This window comes from Rattus norvegicus, chromosome 4 (genome assembly GCF_036323735.1).
Source record: "Rattus norvegicus strain BN/NHsdMcwi chromosome 4, GRCr8, whole genome shotgun sequence".
Classification (NCBI taxonomy): domain Eukaryota; kingdom Metazoa; phylum Chordata; class Mammalia; order Rodentia; family Muridae; genus Rattus; species Rattus norvegicus.
The window spans coordinates 165462474-165471791 of record NC_086022.1 but is presented as its reverse complement, the minus strand read 5'-3'; the positions used below and the strand labels follow the sequence as shown (position 1 = coordinate 165471791).

Below are 9318 nucleotides of genomic sequence, written 5' to 3'. Positions count from 1 at the left end.
TCAACATAGTGTACTGACTGGTTTGGTGTGTCAACTTGACTCAAGCTGGAATTATCACAGAGAAAGGAGCCTCAGTTGAAGAAATGCCTCCTTGAGATCCAGCTGAAAAGCATGATCTCAACTCATGATCAAAGGGGTTGGGCCCAGCCCATTGTGGGTGGTGCCATCCCTGGGCAAGTGGGCATGGGTAATATAAGAAAACAAGCTGAGAGATCCAGAGAAAGCAAGTCAGTAACTAACATCCCTCAATGGCCTCTGCATCAGCTTCTGTTCCTGACTTGCTTCAGTTCCAGTCATAACTTTCTTTGGTGATGAACAGCAACTTAGAAGTATAAGCCAAATAAACACTTTCCTTCTCAACTTGCTTTTGGATCATGGTGGTTGTGCAGGAGAATTGCATGCTGACAAGAGCCTGGTATAGATGTCTCCTGAGAGGCTCTCCAGAGCCAGAAGAATACAAAGCTGAATGCTTTTAGCCAACCATTGAACTGATAATGGGGTCCTCACTGGAAGAGTTAGAAAAAGTATTGAAGGAGCTGGAGGGGTTTGCAACCTCATAAGAACAACAAAACCAATCAACCAGAGCTCCCTGAGACTAAACCATCATCCAAAATTCACATGAACATACCCATGGATCCAATTGCATATGTAGCAGAGGCTGGCCTTGTTGGGCACAAATAGGAGGAAAAGCCATTGGTTCTGACAAGAATGAATTCCCCAGTGTAGGGGAACATCAGGGCATGGAATGGGGAAGAGGTGGTTGCTTGGGTGGGGGAACACCCTCATAGAAGCAGGGGGAATTTGATAGTGGGTTTATGGACGGGAAACCAGGAGAGGGGATAACATTTGAAATGTTAATTTAAAAAAATAAAGAAATAACCTTGACTGAGGGTTACACATAATAATAACCCTAAACTAATATATATATATATATATATATATATATACATATATATATATATACATATATATATATATATATATATATATATAAGAACTTTTAGTTCTTCACCTGCTATACAGTTAACAATAGCTGAATCACAATGGAGAGTGGAATACACACTCATTTGATTGGACATACTGGCTGCTTTCTCAACACACTTGGTATAGTTTCACAATGTTGGCCTCATCCTGGGGAGCTGATAGTCCAATGGTTTTTCAGTCTACAAAGTTGGACTCCTAGGTGGAAAAACCTTTAGTATTTTGGAGAGCAGCTGTTTCTTTACCTATAATGGAAGCTTCCTAGAAATGATAGCTCTAACATCAGCTTATTCTAATGTGTGGTGAGTTGAAATGAAACAGACCACTAAAAAATGTCCTTAGACAAAAAAAGAAAAGAAGAAAGAAAGAAGGAAAGAAAGAAAGAAAGAAAGGAAGGAAGAATGAAACAAACAAACAGACAAACAAAGAGTAAGAGAGAAAAGAAAATCTCTGAGACGTTAAATGTGGCTTCTCTGAATCAGAACTTGTTTCTGTAGAAGTCTAACCATTATCAATATGGCTACTCCACATTATTGTCAGGATTATGAGTGATAGCTGGGGTTATTTGAAACTTTTCCTAGTACACTCCTACCCATATACTTAAAATGAGAGAGAGCTGTCTCTTACAAAGAGCTAAGCTATACGTTGATCCACAGATAGTTATGCCTGTTTTAATCATGAGATCCCTGGGTTTATTGGATAATAATTCTCATCAAAAAATAATTACAGAACCAAAGTAAAAGAAAGATACAAAGGCTGGATATGGCAGATCACACTGTACATGCAGACCACACAAGTTAGGCATAGTTTCAGAGTGAAAGGAAAAAGTTTAAAATTGTCCCCTAGACAAAAGTTAAATCCAAAAGCAGGCCCGGGAACTGCCTGTTCCAGGAACTAGCTGATCACAGAAAGAGTAATTGCACCAGCTGGTTCAGCCACGTTGTTCCAGGAACTAGCTAATCATAACAAGAGCTGACCATAGCAGCAGCTGACCATAATAGCTGAAACTGGTTAACCATAAAGTTAGATTAAAATCTTGAAGTACAATCATGAGAAGCAGGAGGTTCTTCCTTGTGATTCTGTAACAATCATGAGAAGCAGGAGGTTCTTCCTTGTGATTCAGTATGGTTTTTCCTTTAAATACCCCTTCTCCCAACCATTCGAGGTCGAACTCCTCTACCCCTGCATGAAATACGAGTCTTGACCCCAGTGCACTGGTTTCTGTCATCCCTATCAACAAACCTCTGGTTGATTGCATCAAGATCTCTCTCTCATGAGATTTTGGGGGGATCATGTCATCCCGAGACCTACTCTGGGGGTCTTTCATTTGGGGGCTTGTCCTGGATCGGCGACCACCCTTTTCTCCAGAGATCCACTTGGAGGTGAGATACTGTCTGTGTCTTTGTGTTTCTGTACCAGCTGAACTCTGGGTCTGTATTTGCTCTCGAGTTCTGGTTTTGCAGTTGCTCATGTCTCGCATAGAACCAGAGGTGTGTGAGTATTGGTAGATGTGCCAGGGGCTCACCAACTGTGCTGCCCCGAGAGACATCCCAGGAGGTCTGTACAGACTCCAGGGATGCCTGGGAGATTCCTGTCTGGGTGCTGGTGATGATTCAGTGATTCTCCTGGAGTTGGACAAAAGACCTGCCCTCCCAGCTGTCTGGGTGCTGGTGAAGACATTGTAGTTCTGGACTGACGAAGCAAAATGTTAGTATTTGTCTGTGTATCTTAGGTCTCTGTCTTGTGTTACTTGTGACTCTGATGATGAGACAGACCGTGAAGACTCCTTAGTTTGGCTTTAGACCGTTGGACTGTAGTTAGGGCTAGAGCACACAACTTGTCAGTTGAGATTAAAAACGGACCTTGGCAGACATTTTGCTTCTCAGAGCGGCCTGTGTTTGATGTCGGCTAGCCTCCAGAGGGCACCTTTGACTTAACCATTATTTTTGATCTGCTCCTGTTGGGAAGGAGGAGTGATGTGGAATCTGTTCCCCCCTTCAACTGTCAGTAGTGAGCTCACAGAAGCTCCTGTCTGAATCATTCAGTTTTGTGGTGATCTCTCAGCGGCCGCTTGTTTTTTGTTTTTGTGTGCACTTCTGTTTTTGTCTCTTTTGATTGTCTTTCTGTGTGACTGAATACTGTTTGTCCTCTTTGTCAGATCTCTATTTTCTAGACTCTCTTCTTTTTTCTCACCACCCCACTTTAGATGCTTGTTAGTGGCTGTTATATGGATGGAAGGCCCTCACTTCTGCCTGTTGACTTCAATACGTCTGACAGTAGGGAGGGCCTGGTATACAGCCAGGCTCCAATGGTGGGTCTCTGAGGGGCTGGATAATGCCCCACCATTTTCTAAGGTAAGAAAATATATGAAGAGAAAGTTGCAGGAACATGAAGGGGTATGCTATATCACTGAGAGAGTTAGTGTAAGTTGTAGAGAAAGTGAAGTCAGAGAGACTGAGAAAGAGAAGCAGGAAAGAAAAGAGAAAGGGAAAGACAAGAGAGGAAAGGCAGATCGTAAGCAAGAGAGAAACTTGACTAGAATATTGGATACAGTAGTGGGAGACAGAGATAGAGAGAGGGCAGGTTCTAGACAGACAGAGAACCTGGGCAATAGAAGACCAAGACCAAATGGGAGCAGAGAGATGCAGAGACAGCCACTGGAGAAAGATCAGTATTGCAAAGAAAAAGAACATTGAACCCAAGATTGCCCAAAGAAGAAAGGTCCCCTAAGGTCCGGTCTCTTGAAAAACATGACTAGCGGAGACAGGGCTCAGACCCCTTCCCCAAGCCTATGGTAACCCTAAACATGGAGGGGACCCCTATAGACTTTCTAGTGGATACCGGAGCAGAGTATTCAGTCCTAAAACAATCATTAGGAAATTAAAAGACAAAGTTGAAGGCACAGATTCCATTTACTCAGACCGGACCTGAAGTAAAGTGGGGTACTCCCACTTCCATGATATTGACTTTAAAAGTAGAGGATAAGAAGCCCCAGACATTAGCAAACAGGGCAAAGAGACCTAGGGAGTTCAGTGGGAAGTCAAAGTTAACATCACTGAGATAAAACAAGGAGTGCTTATAGATACTTTTTAGGAATAGATAGAAGCTTTCCCCACCAAGCAAGAGATGGTCTCTGTAGTCATCAATGAGATACTGGCTTCTACTCCTCCTGGGTGTATTTGCTTCTTTTTGTTCTAGAGCTTTTAGGTGTGCTGTCAAGCTGCTGATTTTGCTCTCTCCTGTTTCTTTCTGCAGGCACTCAGAGCTATGAGTTTTCCTCTTAGTACAGCTTTCATTGTATCCCATAAGTTTGGGTATGTTGTACCTTCATTTTCATTAAATTATGAGAAGTCTTTAATTTCTTTCTTCATTTCTTCCTTGACCAAGTTATCATCGAGTAGAGCATTGTTCAACTTCCACGTACATGTAGGCATTCTCCCCTTATTGTTATTGAAGACCAGCTTTAGCCCGTGGTGGTCTGATAGGACGCATGGGATTATTTCTAGCTTTCTGTATCTATTGAGGCCTGTTTTATGACCAATTATATGGTCAATTTTGGAGAAAGTACCATGAGGTAGTGAGAAGAAGGTATACCCTTTTGTTTTAGGATAGAATGTTCTATAAATATCTGTTAAGTTCATTTGGTTCATGACTTCTCTTTGTCTATGTCTCTGTTTAATTTCTGTTTCCATAATCTGTCCATTGATGAGAGTGGGGTGTTGAAACCTCCTACTATTATTGTGTGAGGTGCAATGTGTGTTTTGAGCTTTTGTAAGGTTTCTTTTATGTATGTAGGTGCCCTTTTATTTGGAGAATAGATATTTAGGATTGAGATTTCATCGTGGTGGATTTTCCCTTTGATGAATATGAAGCATCCTTCCTTATCTTTTTTGATGACTTTTAGTTGAAAATCGATTTTATTCGATATTAGAATGGCTACTCCAGCTTGCTTCTTCAGACCATTTGCTTGGAAAGTTGTTTTCCAGCCTTTCACTCTGAGGTAATGTTTGTCTTTGTCTCTGAAGTGTGTTTCCTATACGCAGCAGAATGCAGGGTCCTCGTTGCGTATCCAGTTTGTTAATCTATGTCTTTTTATTGGGGAGTTGAGTCCATTGATGTTGAGAGATATTAAGGAATAGTGATTGTTGCTTCCGGTTATATTTGTATTTGGATGTGACATTATGTTTGTGTCCTTTTCTTGTCTTTGTTTTGTTGCCAAGATGATTATTATCTTGCTTTTTCTAGGGTGTAGCTTGCCTCCTTATGTTGGGCTTTACCATTTATTATCCTTTGTAGGGCTGGATTTGTAGAAAGATATTATGTAAATTTGGTTTTGTCATGGAATATCTTGGTTTCTCCATCTATGTTAATTGAGAATTTTGCTGGATACAATAACGTGGGCTTGCATTTGTGTTCTCTTAGGGTCTGTATGACATCTGTCCAGGATCTTCTGGCTTTCATAGTCTCTGGTGAGAAGTTTGGTGTGATTCTGATAGGTCTGCCTTTATATGTTACTTGACCTTTTTCTCTTACTGCTTTTAATGTTCTTTCTTTATTTTGTGCATTTGGTGTTCTGATTTTTATGTGACAGGAGGAATTTCTTTTCTTGTCCAATCTATTTGGAGTTCTGTAGGCTTCTTTTATGTTTATGGGCATCTTTTTTTTTAAGTTAGGGAAGTCTTCTATGATTTTTTTGAAGATATTTACTGGTCTTTTGTGCTGGGAGTCTTCACTCTCTTCTATACCTATTATCCTTAGGTTTGATCTTCTCATTGAGTCCTGGATTTCCTATGTTTTGGACCAGTAGCTTTTTCCATTTTACATTACCTTTGACCATTGTGTCTATGACTTCTATGGAATCTTCTGCTCCTGAGATTCTCTCTATATCTCTTGTATTCTGTTGGTGATGCTTGTATCTATGGCTCCTTGCCTCTTCCTTTGGTTTTCTATATCCAGGGTTGTCTCCCTTTGTTCTTTCTTTTTACTTCTCTTTTCCATATTTAGTTCCTTCACCTGTTTGATTGTGATTTCCTGGAATTCTTTCAGGGATTTTTGTTATTCTTCTCTACAGGCTTCTACTTGTTTATTTATGTTTTCCTCTGTTTCTCTAACGAAGTTCTTTATGACTTTCTTGAACTCCTGCATCATGATGATCAAATGTGATTTAAAACTAGATCTTGCCTTTCTGGTGTGTTTGGATATTCAGTGTTTGCTTTGGTGGGAGAATTGGGCTCCGATAATGCCATGTAGTCTTGGTTTCCGTTACTTGGGTTCCTGTGCTTGCCTCTCACCATCAGGTTGTCTCTGATATTACCTTGTTCTGCTATTTCTGACAGTGGCTACACCATCCTATAGGCCTGTGTGTCAGGAGTGCTCTAGACCTGTTTTCCTGTTTTCTTTCAGCTAGTTATGGGAACAGAGTGTTCTGCTTTCGGGAGTGTAGTCTTTCCTGCCTACTGCTCTTCAGCTATTCCCGTAGGCCTGTGCCCTGAGTCCAGCAGGCAGGTCACTTTGAGCAGAAAAGTTGGTATTACCTGTGGTCCTGCGATGAAGTTGCTCATGGGGGGTTGCTTTTGAGCTCTCTGTGAGTGCGGTGACTAGGAGGGTCTGTGCCACCTTTTCCCTGGGCCCCCGTGCACCAGGGTCCCAGATGTCATTAGGTGTTTTCCTCTGGAGTCAGAAATGTGGGCACAGTGTAGTCTCTTCTGGCTTCCCAGGCGTGTCTGCCCCTCTGAAGGCTTAGCTCTCCCTATCACAGGATTTTGGTGCAGGGAACTTTTGATCCCGTCCCTTGAGATCTAGGAGGTATCTGGACCGCAGGGGATCTGCTGCTTGAGTGCCCCTACCTGCATGTTCCTAGAGGCCCTATACAATTTCCTCTTGGAGCAGGGATGTGGGCAGGGGTGGGCAGTATTGGAGGTCTCTCATGCTCTGCAGTCTCAGAAGTGCCCACTGGTCCAGGCAGTGAGCTTTCTCTCTGAAAGTGTTTGAGAGCAGGGAACTGTGGGCTAGTGTTGACTTTCAAATATTCTTTTGAAGGTAGTGTCTGGGAAACTCTGAGAACCATGTATCAATAAAAATACTGAAATAACATTTACTATTCATGTGTTTATAGAAAGGTGTAAATAACACATTAAAGCAACACTTTTATTTAATCCTAATTATTTGACTCATGTCTGTTTGGACACTTTGTTTAAAAAAAATTAATGATTTTTAGTGGTGCCTATTTTGCTTAACATGTTTTTATGCTGAATATTTAGAACCATTGCTGTGTCTATAGTATAATGAGTTAGTAAATTTTTACTTCTTTATATATTTCTTAACAAAATTTACTGTGGCCACTAGAAATAAATTTAACAGAAATCTGCAAAGGGTTCTCACCTGTAATGGAAATAAGGGTCATTCCATGTCAGGGTGTTTGGATCATTAAATAAATCAATCAGACCCTACCCTTTATCAGCCCTCTGTATCATCTGATCCAGGTACCTTACTAAAATGTGTATTTCGACATTTTTTTCTAGAAATCATTGAAAGCCCAACTTTTAACTGAAAACCAACTTCATGTACCACTCCCAAAATGAGTGAGCAGGTCTCATACTCAACTGTGAGATTTAAAAAGTCTTCAGGCTTACAGAACCAAGTGAGGTCTGAGGAGACTCAAGGGGCCAAAAAGCTGGCCACAGAAGTAAGAGTTTTTAGTGTCTAATATCAGTTGCTTTTTATGCATTTTAAACTTTCAACAGTTTAAAAATACCTTACTGGCTTCTATTGAAAACTATCATGTTCCATTTTATCTGCACATAGTTATGCACAAGAGTAGAAGGGAACCGTGAGTATTAACTGATTATATTGATGGCAATTAAGTACAAAATTGTTCAAAACATAATTTAAAAAATAAAACAATCAAGTTTTAAAATTATAAAAGGAAGCATGATAAACTACTTCTACTCTTTAGCTTTTAGTCAGTTACCGAATAAATCAGATAAGGAGAGAAGAACAATGGGAAAATGCAGGGGAAAAAAATCTTGAGAATCCAGAAGGGAGAAGAAAGACTGAAATGTGCATGTTTCCATCCTTCATAGAAGGGGGAACAAAATACTCACAGGAGCAAATACAGTGATAAAGACTGAAGCAGAGCCCAAAGAAAAGGACATTGATAGATTGACCTACATGGGGAACAATCCCATATGCAACCACCAAACCCAGTTAATATTGCTGATGCCATGAAGTGCATGTTGAGAGGAGCCTGAAGTGGACGTTTCCTGAGAGGGCCTGCCATAGTTTTAATTATACAGATGAGGATGCTTGCAGCTAATCATCAAACTGAGCATTGGGGTCCCCAGTGGAGGATCTAGAGAAAGGACTGAAGGATTTGAAAGGGTTTGTAACCCCATAGGAAAAACAACAATATAAATCAACTCAAATCTTCCAGGGACTAAAACACCAACCAAGAGTACACAGAGAGGGACCCATGGCTTTTGCTGCATATGTAGCAGAGGATGGCATTGTCTGTCATCAATAGGAGAAGAAGCCCTTGGTACTTTGAAGGCACAATTCTCCAGAGTAGTGGAATGCCAGGGTGTTGAGGTAGAAGTGGGTAGGTGGGAGGAAAAGCATCAACATAGAAGGGGAAGGGGGGATGAGAGAGAGGGAACCTGGAAAGAGGATAACATTTGCAATGAAAATACATAAAATATCCAATAAAAATTAAAAATAAAAAGATATGATAAACCATAAGGAGATTTTTGTTTTTTTATTTGATCAGGTCAATAAAAATTCTGAAAACTTTAAAACTAACAAGCCAGAGTCTGATAAAAGACTTTTCTATAGAAACAGTATCATACATAAATGAAGCTTTTGCATTAGAAATAATATTTTCATTCTCAAGGAAAGTGTTTTAATTGTTATAAATATCACCAACATCTAATATAACAGGCACCAACAGCTGTCCAACAGAAGATGAATTCTCCAAATGGAAATAAAATTGTAGATGAAGGAAGAGGGGATGTTTAAGTGGGCAATTATATCTCATCAAATGGGTCAAAGATTATTGTGTTGTGTGCTCTTTTATGTGACGGTTTGAGTGTAGGAACATGTGCAGCAGCAGGAGACAATGGGCTGCCAGGGGGTTGGTATGTCATAATGCAAGATATCTAGCAGATATCTTGGGGCAATTCCATGTGGACCTTGCAGAGTAAAAGACAACTATACTTATTACTTTTTATATTTTTACAACAGGTGTATTTTAGGTAGAAATGTACAATTTTCAGGGCACTGATCAGTCTGTTTGTATTATCAACTTGTACACAATTTCCCCATGATTCTGCTATAAAAATT

At 40.4% G+C, this 9318-nt stretch overlaps 1 pseudogene; it reads left to right on the top strand.

Annotated features, from left to right (window-relative positions):
• Positions 1-1655: 1655 nt before the first annotated feature.
• Ly49si4-ps1 (immunoreceptor Ly49si4, pseudogene 1) overlaps positions 1656-9318 on the top strand; it is a 60393-nt pseudogene continuing 52730 nt past the window's right edge.